Genomic DNA, 12,743 nt, shown 5'->3' with positions numbered 1-12,743 from the left:
GTATAATGGGCTCCAGTTTCATCCATCTCATTAGAACTGATTCAAATGAATTCTTTTTAATGGCTGAGTAATATTCCATGGTGTATATGTACCACAGCTTCCTCATCCATTCATCTGCTGATGGGCATCTGGGTTGCTTCCATGTCCTGGCTATGATAAACAGTGCTGCGATGAACATTGGGGTGCACGTGTCTCTTTCAGATCTGGTTTCCTCGGTGTGTATGCCCAGAAGTGGGATTGCTGGGTCATATGGCAGTTCTATTTCCAGCTTTTTAAGAAATCTCCACACTGTTTTCCATAGTGGCTGTACTAGTTTGCATTCCCACCAACAGTGTCAGAGGGTTCCCTTTTCTCCACACCCTCTCCAGCATTTATTGCTTGTAGACTTTTGGATAGCAGCCATCCTGACTGGCGTGTAATGGTACCTCATTGTGGTTTTGATTTGCATTTCTCTGATAATGAGTGATGTTGAGCATCTTTTCATGTGTTTTTTTAGCCATCTGTATGTCTTCCTTGGAGAAATGTCTGTTTAGTTCTTTGGCCCATTTTTTGATTGGGTCATTTATTTTTCTGGAGTTGAGCTGGAGGAGTTGCTTGTATATTTTTGAGATTAATCCTTTGTCTGTTGCTTCGTTTGCTATTATTTTCTCCCAATCTGAGGGCTGTCTTTTCACCTTGCTTATAGTTTCCTTTGTTGTGCAAAAGCTTTTAAGTTTCATGAGGTCCCATTTGTTTATTTTTGCTTTTGTTTCTAAAATTCTGGGATGTGGGTCATAGAGGATCCTGCTGTGATTTATGTCAGAGAGTGTTTTGCCTATGTTCTCCTCTAGGAGTTTTATAGTTTCTGGTCTTACATTTAGATCTTTAATCCATTTTGAGTTTATTTACTTTTGCTGTTTTAAAAGACGAAGGTTGGGCAATGTATGACATGGAAAGTCTTCCAAGGAGAACGTTTTTGGCGGCACACTTAACGAAAATGGTAAATCAGGTTAAATTTATTGCTGTCATCCTTGAATCATCCTTTTTCCTCATTTCAGCTGAACATGTTTTGTTGTGTTTTTGATCTACTGTAATCCTTCAACTAAATCCACCTTTCACGAAAGTGACCCATACAGAGACATGGGTTGGTTAGATCCCTGGGTTGGGAAAAATCCCCTGGAGGAGGGCATGGCAACCCGTACCAGTATTCTTGTCTGGAGAATCCCATGGACAGAGGAGGCTGGCAGGCTACAGTCCATGGGGTCACAAAGAGTCAGACATGACTGAAGTGACCAAGCACAGCACACACACAGTGAAGTTCAGCCTCACTCACTAGGAGTTAGGATGAGAAAGTCTTGTCACCATTTCCCCCAGAGTCAAGGATGCAATCGCTCTTGGTCACCTGCATGCCCAGTCTGTTTCAACTCTACAACATGCAAGCCCAGCTCATGTGAATAACTTTTTGCCTCAGTCTCTCCACATGTTGTCTTCACTGTAAGTAGACCCCTACTACCCTGAATGCATCTCTGCATGAGCCCTTGACCTTCCATCCCTCTCAGGAGCCAGAGTTCTGTAAAACTCCCCACCCACCACCACCAGCAAACTGAATACACACAGCCTGAGTCTTTATCTGTCACATTCAGCTAACATATCCTCATAAAGCTGTGAGAAACATGTGACCTAATGAACACAAAATACTAAGCGTGGTGCCTAACAGATGACATAAAATGCCTTTGGCTTCCTTTCAAAAGAAGGGAAGTCATAGGGAGGCAGGAGACAGATGGGTCCAGGGCTAAGCAGCCAGAGTTTGTCCCCTGTGGACAGATAATCCAAAACAACAGAAGTCAAAGAGGAGTTCAGCTCTGTGCAGATAAAATACCACGTATTTCTCATTCTCAAAGTCAAGGAGAACCTCCTGACAACACATGAGCAGAAAGGCTCCTTGGAGATCAAAAAGGGATGTGGTGGTGTTGAGTTCTGCCCCAAGGCCACAACTGAGAGGCCTTGTACCAAGGCCACAGAAGCAGAGCCCAGAACCAGTCCCCTTTGAAGCTGACTGAGCCTCTTTGTAACCATTGGCAAAAGCACCCCACCCCTCATGCTACATCATCACTAACAGGCTTCCTGACTCCCAGTTAGGCAAAGATGCCCACTCCAGTAGCCACTCACTAGTGCCCTAAAGTGAAATTTGCTCAGTCGTGTCTGACGCTTTGCAACACCATGGACTATACAGTCCATGGAATTCTCCAGGCCAGAATACTGGAGTAGGTAGCCTTTCCCTTCTCCAGGGGATCTTCCCAACCCAGGGATTGAACCTAGGTCTCCCGAGTTGCAGGTGGATTCTTTACCACCAGAGCCAACCAATCACCTAATACCAACCTTCCAGCAGGAATTATCTTCATCTTCAGGTTGTAAAAATTGGCTACTAACCCACGAAAACTGTCAACTCTCCCTGGTCTATCCAGAAGTTGGCCCCCTATGCTCTCAGTACCCACATTATCTTTGCTCTTTGTTGTTAATGAACTCACTTCCTTCTGAAATGCTCTGTGTCTGGAAATTTTCTTCCAACCTGTGCTCAGACTGCCTCAATTGGTGTCACTTCATAGTAAGTGATATCAACTACTCACAGCCGCTTCTTCACTAGAACCCATCTTGGCTAAGAGATACATGTGCACATATAGGAGGACCCTAGAGATATACCAAATACAAACTCAGAACCAAGCAAATAAACAAACAAAAGTGACTGGCCAAAGGAAAATCACTATAAGTGCCTCATAAAAGTGATTCAAGCTATCCTAAGAATGCAACTGTCTGAGTCCAACCATGTGTCTAGACACAGGTACTCTTTTTTTACTCCAAATAAATTCTTTACTTGTTTGACTACTTTGAATCTCTACATAGATATCCATTTCTACACAGCTGATGGACCAGGGCCTTGTCACTGACCACTGGTTCCTGGTGGTCTAGTGGTTAGGATTCAGCACTCTCACTGCTAAGGCCTGATTTTAGTCTCTGGGTGGGAACTGAAATCCTGTTTCAAGCTACTGCAGGCCAAGGCCACCCAAGATCAACAGGAAAACAATAAGTATAAATTTATACTGGGCCCTTGGTTTATTTAGCAAGTGTTAACTAAAAGTTTTGATTTAAAATCCCCGAATAATGTATTTTTTCTTTTTGGAGTTTCCTCCATAACCTATTTAAGAGAACAAAGACAAAGAAGCAAAAGCTCCATTGCCCAAATTGTGCATATTTATAAATGATATTTGGAGTAGGAAATGGCAACCCACTCCAGTATTCTTGCCTGGAAAATCCCATGGACAGAGGAGCCTGGTGGGCTACAGTCTGCCATGGGGTCGCAAAAGAGTCAGACACGACCAAGCGACAGATCACACATGTACAAATGACATTAAAAAATTCTGGGAAGATAAGACTCCGAGAGCTTATTTTGGGATGTCTCTATATCCCCCATATAAGCAGCAGTCAAAGACCTGAAACCCACAAATAACATCTACAACACAATTAAGTGAGAGTCTCATTACAAATCCCCAAATAGGAGTCAGTGGCCACCATCCGTCAAAAGCAGCAAGAGCCAGAGAGTCTGCATCTGTTAAGGGAAACGTGGAAAGGCAGAGGGGACTTCTGAGGGGCCTGGTGGCTGGAGAAGCCAAACGTTGCCAAGAGGTCCTCACTGAAAAGCCGGTTCTACACAGCCTCAAAACTTCAGGTGGATCTGCTGCTCCAGTTCACAGGTGAGCACAAAGGGACCACAGAAAGGCGTGGTGTGGCTGTGCTGGAGGATTTGGACCTACTAGGCTCTTGAAACTATCCAGATGAAGCTACCTTCCAGGATGAAGCCTGCGCTAAGGAGACACTCAACCTGTAACATGACACTGGGGCAAAAATCTGAGGGGAAGCACGTTAGTTTCCTCTTGTCACTGAAGTAAATTACCACAGACTTAGTGGCTCAAAGCAAGATAAATTTATTATCTTGTACTTCTAGAGATCAGTCTCACTGGGCTGAAGTCAAGATGTCAGCAAGGGCTGGTTCCTCCGGGAGGCTCTATGGGACAACCCATTTCCCTGCCTTATTCAGCTTTTTGACACTCCCTGACTTCCCAAACGGCTCAGTGGTAAAGAACCCACCTGCCAAAGAAGGAGGAGACGCAGGTTCAATCCCTGGATCGGGAAGATACCCTGGAGTAGGAAGAATAGCAAACCACTCCAGTATTCTTGCCTGGAAAATCCCATGGACAGAGGCGGCTGGAGGGCTCCAGCCCATGGGGTCACAAAGAGTCAGACAGGACTGAGCACACACAAGCTTCCTTGACCATTGGCTCCTCCTCACTCCAAATTCCTTTCTCCTCCTCTTCCCTCGGAGCTCCTGCCTCTTGCAGAAGAATCCTTGTGATTACACTGGGCTCACCTAGGTAATCCAGTATAATTTTCCCACTTTAAGATCCTTAAACACATCTTCAAGTTTTTGTTTTGCAATATAATAAAATGGCACAATCAGAAGTTTCAGAGATTAGGATATGTGTAATCTTTGGGTGGGGGGGGTTATTATTCAGCCTATCACTGGAAGCAAGCTAAGACTAGCCTTTCCTATGAAATGCAAAAGAAGAACCATCTTCACTTATGTTCACATTTCTACTAGAACTCTAAAAAATCTCCTCAGGCTTCTCAGGAAAACTTTGGGTGTTAACTATGTCACTGGAACCAGAACAGAAGTCATTTCAAAGATAAAAAAAGAAGATTTAGATTGAAGGTAAATATCCATTCACTTGAATCTATTTCAAACTGTTATTTCCTTAGAAAGACTTAATTAGGAGGCCAAATTGTGCATCAAGTTTTCACTATTAAGCATGACATTAACTATGGGTTTGTCATATGTGTCCTTGATTGTGTTGATGCAGGTTCCCTCTCTGCCCACTTCTTGGAGAGTTTTTATCATAAATGGATGTTGAATTTTATCAAAAGCTTTTTATGCATTTATTGAGATGATCATGTGGTTTTTATTCTTCAATTTGTTAAGGCATTGTATCACTGATTGACTTGAAGATACTGAAAAATCCTTCTATTCCTGATCATGGTGTATGATTCTTTTAATGTATTGTGGATTTGATCTGCTAGTATTTTGTTGAAGATTTTTTTTGTCTGTGTTCATCAGTGATATTTGCCTGTAATTTTCTTTTTCTGCAGTATCTTTGTCTGGTTTGAGTATCAGGGTAAATGTGGTCTCATGGAATGAGTCAAGATGTAAAGAGTACACATTCGTGAATCAATTTTTTAAATAGCCTGACACCGTTGAGCATTAACATGTGAACTGAAATAATATTGATACTGATACAAAAAACTGTTTCCTGAGCTTCAGACCTGTTACAAAGTATATTAGGTGGAAATATGAAGGTATTTTCATCTTCTCATGGTCGTTAATACAAAAGGTAGTGTATTTTATTAAAAACTAACAATAAGGCTTTATAGCAAAATAAGAATTTAAAGAAAAAGTTTTAAACACAAACACAGATATAAACAGTTTAAATCTCCTCTAATGTCTTAGTAAGACTATTTTGATAGTAAGACTTGGTAAGATTATTTTGCATTTCATAAGAAAGGCTAGTCTTCACTTGCTTTCAGTGATAGGCTGAATAATATCTCCCCAAAGATTGCTAAGGAAGACTATTAGAATTCAGACTCTGGAATGTGGAATCAGATCATCTTAATGTGACTCGCTGGCCTTATGATCTTAGACAAGTTGCTGAAACTCATTTTCCTCTCTATAAAATGAGAATAAGCAATGTATATACTACCTGTTAGATTAGTTGTAAGGATTAGATGAGATTGAAAGTGAAAGTGCTAATCATGTCTGACTCTTTGCAACCCCATGGAGCCCACCAGGCTCCTCTGTTTATGGAATTTTCCAAGTAAGAATACTGGAGTGGGTTGCCATTCCCTTCTCCATATTGTGCAATGTTAGATCTATACAGGGTTTAGCTATTGAGTAAAGCTTTCAGTAAACACATACTATGCCTCTTGTTTGCTTATTCATTTCACATTTCAAGATTTTAAATAAATCATGCTCCCTATCTCACAGATCACTGAGAAAGCAAAACCCAGAGTGACTGCTGTTCTAAAGCCTTGAGTCCCCTTTGGTTGCTCCCCTGGTTTTTAACTGGGGCTTTGTAAAAGCAGAAGGGCCTGGAAGTTCCCTACATCCTTTTCTCTGACAGCATTCACCCCTCCTCCCTTCAGCCCATTCCTGTGTGACTTTCCTGCCAGTCCCGGGGAATGCTAGCTCCTTCCTGCCTCAGGGCATTTACCCTTGCTCTCTCCACTGCCTGGAAGACTTGAGCCCCAGGAACCTGTAGCTCCCTCCTTCTTTCCAGTCTTGAGCAGGGAGGCCATTCCTGACCACCCTGAATGAACTAGCTCTTAATCCCACACAGCGCTCCCAATCATTTTCTGCTTGATTTTTCTCCAAAGCACTTACTCCCTTTCTGTTATATGTCATAAATTACCTACTTATCTTACCTATTGCTTGTCTTTCCCACCCACATATAAACTCTAAGACATCAGGAAATTTTGTCTCATTTGTTCATTGTTCCATTCCCTTTGCCTAGAATAATGCTACAGAGATATAAGATATTCAGGTGCTATTATTTAAATTGATGCCTCAACCATTTTTTTTTTTTTTCCTAATAAGGAAGTGCCAGACCAGGGCCCTATTTGCGTTGCGAACTTCTAACATCATCAGAGCAGCATGTTCCTCTCTATTATTCTCCATTGTCAGAAACAGTTTATGGGGTTCCCCTTACAAAAAGTTTTATGTGTACCTAACATACAGTTTGGAGAAGGAAATGGCAACCCACTCCAGTATTCTTGTCTGGAGAATCCCAGGGATGGAGGAACCTAGGGGGCTGCCGTCTATGGGGTCTCACAGAGTCAGACACGACTGAAGCAACTTAGCAGCAGCAGCAGCAACATATAGTTTAATTCTCAATTCTCACAGAGAAAACCAAACAAGACTGATATATCTTCTATAATGGGAAAAGCCCAAAACTTCCTATTATAATTCAATGAAATGTTTCTCTCCCTTGTAACAGCCATCTACTGCTACTAATGCTTTACCCTTCTAATCACATATTATCCCACTTAATGCTTACAATAACTCTGTGGGGTATATACTACAATCCTTATTTTACAGATGAGGGAACAGAATCTCAGAGAGCTTAAGAAACCTAACACAAGGTTAGTAAGTCCCATGAGGAGTTATTTCAATGTAGAGGCATCTTTTTCCAAAGTCTATGTTCTTGGCACTTCGCTATACTGACTCTTCAACTGTGGAAGGTCTGATATCATTTTCAAAGTGTCTTGAAGTCTAAAACCACATTCTTTTCTTGTATCCTTAGAGATAAATTAGTATTTGAAGTGCATGTGCAAGTATTTCTACTCCGTGCAATTTCCCATAAAGATAAATGCTTTCTTTTTATGTTTTTCTTATAATATTTGAAACTGCAAATATAGCTTTTTAGTAAAACATCCTCTGTACCACTGTGGAAGGCAGTCATCACTTCTGCTGATAAAGGGATGGCATAAGAATAATCAGGATATCTATTTAAGATATAACTTGGATCCAAGAAGACACTCATTTATAATATTGACTAAGGAATATAGCAAGCCACTGGAAGCAAGCCACTTTCAGAAGAATGCAGACAAAACTAAAAACAAAAGAAGGAAGGGGGAAAAAACCCACTGGAGTCAAGGCAGATTCTCTATACTAAGAAAGAAATTAAAATAAAGATGGAAAAAACATCCCACAAGTGTAAAAAATTCTTCTGTGTGAGTAATATCAGATAGCATATAATGCTCACAGAGTTAGAGTTGAATTGTTGTCAATGGATTCTAGAGGGGCTTATTTTCCTGACAAATCAATGTGCATACTGCATCTTCGTAAAGAAAAAAAATGCTCAATCTGAAAAAAGGTTTACTCGGAGCCCTGCCAAGATTACCAGTTTATTGGAGCACAGCCTATATTTTATTTCTGCATTTTATTGAGACCATTATTTTAGCAACACAAATATTTTTCAAAATCTATTCCCACCTCTTTCTCTCTTGGCTTTCTGAAAAGTATCAAAGCTCAACAAAAAAATACTATCATTTTGAGCTGACTGGCTTGCATAAATTACTTCCAACAATCTCCAAGGATATTTTGTAGCTGGAGATTTGTGTCATTCTCTTATTTTAAAAAGTTATATCTAAAATATATCCCAAATGTTTGTCCAGTTATAGTTTTCTTAATAAAGTAATCATGCATCTAACTGGCAAATCACTTTATCATGTATTTCATGCTGCACTTGTTGGCTAATAACTGTTTTAGCTAACTAAATTGCAATGTGTACATGTGTGTGTATGCTTACTCTCTCAATAATATCTGACTCTTTGTGATCCATTGAGCTGTAGCTTGCCAGGCTCCTCTGTCCGTGGGATTTTTTCAAGCAAGAATATTAGAGTAGGTGCCATTTCCTTCTCCAGGGGATCTTCCTGACCCAGGGATTCAATCTGAGTCTCCTGTGTCTACTGCATTGCAAACAGATTCTCTACCTGCTAAGAAATTGGGGAAGCCCTAAATTGCAATATACAAATATACTATTTGAAAATTAGGAAATGTTTTAAGGTCATAATTATCCTTTATTCAAAAGCCACAAAATCTACCATGAAAGACAATTTTATTTCTAGGGTGCATATTCAAAAGGCATTGACTTTTTGTTCTTTTATTCATTTGCTATGTATATAGGCACCAATTTATATTTGTTACAGTGAATCAGTATCCCAATCTTATTTAACTCTCATTGCTCTGTGTCCCAGATCAGGGAGATGTGAAAGTAAGCTTTGGCTTTAGCTAAAATCATTCATTTCTGGACCCTTAGAAAAAGTGCTTGTTCCAACATGCTGGAGAACCTTGGTGCCAACTACTGCTGCAAAGCTCTGTTGTAAAAGACAAAAAAACTTTGGTAGCTCTTGGCATAGTGAGAAAAGACATTCAAAATTACTGTGGACAAGGGGTGAAAATTCTTAAAGACTCAACCATATTCAACTACAATCAGAAATTTTACTACACCCACACAATGTATTTTTTTATATTTTGAGCAGAATCAGGCAGACACAAACAAAAAATGTATTCATTATAAACCCATTTTCAAAAAAAAAAAAACCCATTTTCACGGCATACTTTGGGCAATAAAAATAGGCACCTTCCAAAAGAGAAGGAATAAATAAAAATAGTTGAACTACAAATGTGAAGCACATAACATAGACAGGATGATTTGTTCTGATCTTGAGACACTATGATGAGTCTTGGATTCATAAATAATTTCAGGTATAACTGTTCATCTACTCTCTTGACGTTGGTCATGTCACTACCAACAATGACTTTAACTAGATATTGAGTAATCGTACACTCACTTTCATAGGCAAACATTCTCTGACATAAATAAAAGCAAAAACAAACAAAGAGGACCTAATCAAACTTACAAGCTCTTACACAGCAAAGGAAACCATAAACAAAAAGACAACCATGGTGTGGCAGAAAATATCTGGGAATGATATGACCCACAAGGGCTTAATTTCCAAAACATACAAAGAGCTCAACAACAAAAAACCAAACAACCAAGTGGAAAAATGGGCAGAAGACCTAAATAAACACTTCTTCAAAGAAGACATACAGATGACCAATAGGCACAAGAAAAGATGCTCAACACTGCTAATTGTCCAGTTCAGTTCAGTTGCTCAGTCATGTCTGACTCTTTGCGATCCCATGAACTGCAGCATGCCAGACCTCCCTGTCCATCACCAACTCCCGGAGTTCACTCAAACTCGTGCCCATCGAGTCGGTGATGACATCCAACCATCTCATCCTCTGTCATCCCCTTCTCCTCCTACCCCCAGTCCCTCCCAGCAGCAGGGTCTTTTCCAATGAGTCAGCTCTTCGCATCAGGTGGCCAAAGTATTGGCATTTCAGCTTCAGCATCAGTCCTTCCAATGAACACCCAGGACAGATCTCCTTTGGATGGACTTGTTGGATCTCCTTGCAGTCCAAGGGACTTTCAAGAGTCTTCTCCAACACCACAGTTCAAAAGCATCAATTTTTTGGCACTCAGCTTTCTTCACAGTCCAACTCTCACATCCATACATGACCACTGGAAAAATCATAGCCTTGACCAGACGGAACTTTGTTGGCAAAGTAATGTCTCTGCTTTTTAATATGTTATCTAGGTTGGTCATAACTTTCTTTCCAAGGAGTAAGTGTCTTTTAATTTCATGGCTGCAATCACTATATGCAGTGATTTTGGAGCCCAAAAAGTAAAGTCTGACACTGTTTCCACTGTCTCCCCATCTATTTCCCATGAAGTGATGGGACCAGATGCCATGATCTTAGTTTTCTGGAATGTTTAGCTTTAAGCCAATTTTTTCACTCTCCTCTTTAACTTTGATCAAGAGGCTCCTTAGTTCTTCTTCACTTTCTGCCATAAGGGTGGTGTCATCTGCATATCTGATGTTATTGATATTTCTCCCGTCAATCTTGATTCCAGCTTGTGCTTCTTCCAGCCCAGCGTTTCTCATGATGTGCTCTGCATATAAGTTAAATAAGCAGGGTGACAATATACAGCCTTGACGTACTCCTTTTCCTATTTGGAACCAGTCTGTTGTTCCATGCACAGTTCTAACTGTTGCTTCCCGACCTGCATACAGGTTTCTCAAGAGGCAGGTCAGGTGGTCTGGTATTCCCATCTCTTTCAGAATTTTCCACAGTTTATTGTGATCCACACAGTCAAATATATTAGAAGAATGCAAATTAAAACTACAATTAGGTACCACCTCACACCAGTCAGAACAGCCATCGTTTAGAAGTTTACAAATAACAAATGCTTGGAGAGGGTGTGGAGAAAAGGGAACCATCCTAAATTGTTAGTGGGAATGTACATTGGTGTAGCCAGCAGAGAAAACATTATGGGGGGTTCCTCAGAAAACTAAAAAAGAGACTTGCTATATGATCCAATAATCCTACTCCTGGGCATGTATCTGGACAAAACTGTAACTCAAAAAGACACATGCACCCCAGTTTTCATAGCAGCAATATTCACAATAGTCAAGACATGCAAAGAACCTAAACATCCATTGACAGTCAAATGGCTAAAGAAGATGGAGCGCATATATGCAATGGAATACTGCTCAGCCACAAAAAAGGACAAAATAACACCATCTGCAGTTTTGGTGGCCCTAGAGGTTATCATAGTAAGTGAAGTAAGTCGGAAAGAGAAAGACAAATACCATATCACTTGCATGTGGAATCTAAAATATGACACACATGAACTTTTCTAAGAAACAGAAGAAGATTCACAGACATACAGAACAGCGACACGACTGCCAAAGGGGAGAAAGGACAGGGGAGTGATGAAGTAGGCATTTGGGTTACCAGATGCAAACTATTTTATACAGAATGGATAAACAACATTGTCCTACTGTACAGTACAGGAAACTGTATTCACTATCCTGTGATAAACCATAATGGAAAAAATATTTTTAAAAATGTATATTTATATAATCGGGCTTCCCAGTTGTCACAGTAGTAAAGAATAAGCCTGCCAATGCAGGAGATGCAGGAGACATGGGTGTGATCCCTGGGTTGGAAAGATCCCCTGGGGAAGAAAATGGCAGCCCACTCCAGTATTCTTGCCTGGAAAATCCCATGGACAGGGGAGCCTAGTGGGCTACAGTCCATAGGGATGTAAAAGAGTCAGACATGACTGATCACACACACATGCACTATTTTTATGCATAACTGAATCACTTTGTTGTAGAGCAGAAATTAAAACAACATTGTAAGTCAACTATACTTCAACAAAAAAATAAACTTACACTCATTTAATTTAAAGACCATCTCATTAAGATGATCCTAGTTGCTAGCTTTTTGGAGAGTTTGCTACATTCATTGATGTGCTGGGCATTTATTTCTCCTTTTAATCTTTATAACAAGAGCATGAGAACTTACCTCAAGGGGTTATCTTGAGGTCTAATGAGTTCACATATGCAAAGTGTTCCTAGTTGATAATAAGAATTCCAATAATGCCAATCATATGGTAAGTAAAATTATTGTCTACATTTTACAATTAGAGATAACCCTTAAATTAGAATCCATGCTCTTGTCCACAATTCTGTGTTCAGTATGAACTATTAATACATGAAATTTGAAATCATGTGTAGGAGAAAGGAGACAGATTCTCTTACCATACAATTTTACTTCCCTTGAGCTCATTTCTCACTAACCTCTATTTCATGCCCTCTCTGACAGTATGTTCTCTTGCTTCAGAGTGAATTTTGAGGCCCTAAATAGGCAATTTCTTACTTCCAGGAAAGCATATTGCATCTTACATCTAATTGTTTGCTTCAAGGTCTCTATTTTCTGAAGCTTTCTAGGGTTTACTCCATCTCTTTTCAATCTCTAACCCACCTCATAATTCCTGACCTCTCAATATTCTTCATTTTTTCTTTACATTGAAGGGTATGCTTAGAAACATAGCTGTCATTCTTGTTGTTGGATTCTTAGGAAGTAGCAACTTTGTCAGAAGTCTGGGTTGTTTTCTACAAAAATCCAATTTATTAAAATTGTAAGCTTCTTAGGAAGCCTGGGTCAAGAAGCTGCATCTTTGGCTGACTTGCTCCAAAAAACAATACTCATCAAAATTATTTTTAAAATATCAGTTAACAAT

The sequence above is a fragment of the Odocoileus virginianus genome, chromosome 12, assembly GCF_023699985.2.
Source record: "Odocoileus virginianus isolate 20LAN1187 ecotype Illinois chromosome 12, Ovbor_1.2, whole genome shotgun sequence".
In the NCBI taxonomy this organism is placed as follows: Eukaryota; Metazoa; Chordata; class Mammalia; order Artiodactyla; family Cervidae; genus Odocoileus; species Odocoileus virginianus.
This window is presented reverse-complemented; position numbering follows the sequence as displayed.